This window comes from Leptonychotes weddellii, chromosome 9 (assembly GCF_054177405.1).
Source record: "Leptonychotes weddellii isolate Sample4059 chromosome 9, ASM5417740v2, whole genome shotgun sequence".
Lineage (NCBI taxonomy): Eukaryota > Metazoa > Chordata > Mammalia > Carnivora > Phocidae > Leptonychotes > Leptonychotes weddellii.
In genome coordinates, this window is record NC_138377.1 from 67,162,659 (window position 1) to 67,163,548 (window position 890).

Genomic DNA, 890 nt, shown 5'->3' on the forward strand with positions numbered 1-890 from the left:
ATGGCGGCGGCGGCATCTGTGTCCCGGCTGTCTGGGCTGCTAGGTCGGTCCGGGCCACAGCTCGGGCGTTCCACGTCGAGTGGCGCCCACGGCGAGGAGGGCTCCGCTCGCACGTGGAAGGCTCTCACCTACTTCGTAGCGCTCCCTGGCGTGGGTGTGAGCATGCTGAATGTCTTCCTGAAGTCGCGTCAGGGACAGCACGAGAGACCCGAGTTCATCGCCTACCCCCATCTCTGCATCAGGTCCAAGCCCTTTCCCTGGGGAGATGGTAATCATACTCTATTCCATAACTCACATGAATCCACTTCCAACCGGCTATGAAGATGAATAAAGAGAACCTGGACCACCACCCAGCGGGGACCACAGCCCTGGTTTGGACCATGACTCTGCACACGGACCAGAAAAGTCTATGGGACTTTAAGCTCACCTTCCTCACTTGTATCAAATGATGACCAGTATACTGATCTTCCATCCCTTTGCTTATGGCAGGAGATGGCTTAAATAAATAACTTAGATTGGTCAAAAAAAAAAAATAGAATTATCATATGATCCAGCAATTCCATTTCTAGGTATTTATCTGAAGGAAAAGAAATCACTATCTCAAAAAGATAACCACACCTCATGTTCACTGAAGCATTATTTACAATATCCAAAACATGGAAACAACCTGTGTCCACAGATGGATGAATGGATAAAGAAAATGTTACATATATAGATACACACACACATACACACAATGGAATATTATTCAGCTATTTTAAAAAAGGAAATCTTGCCACTTGTGACAACATGGATGGACCTCAAGGGCATTATGCTAAGTGAAATAAGTCAGAAAGAGAAAAACAAATACTGTATGATCTTATTTATATGTGGAATCTAAAAAAAAAAAA

General features: G+C 44.8%; 1 pseudogene; it reads left to right on the forward strand.

Moving 5' to 3' along the window:
• Positions 1-532, forward strand: LOC102744097 (cytochrome c oxidase subunit 6A1, mitochondrial pseudogene; annotated as a pseudogene).
• The last annotated feature ends 358 nt before the right edge of the window (positions 533-890 follow it).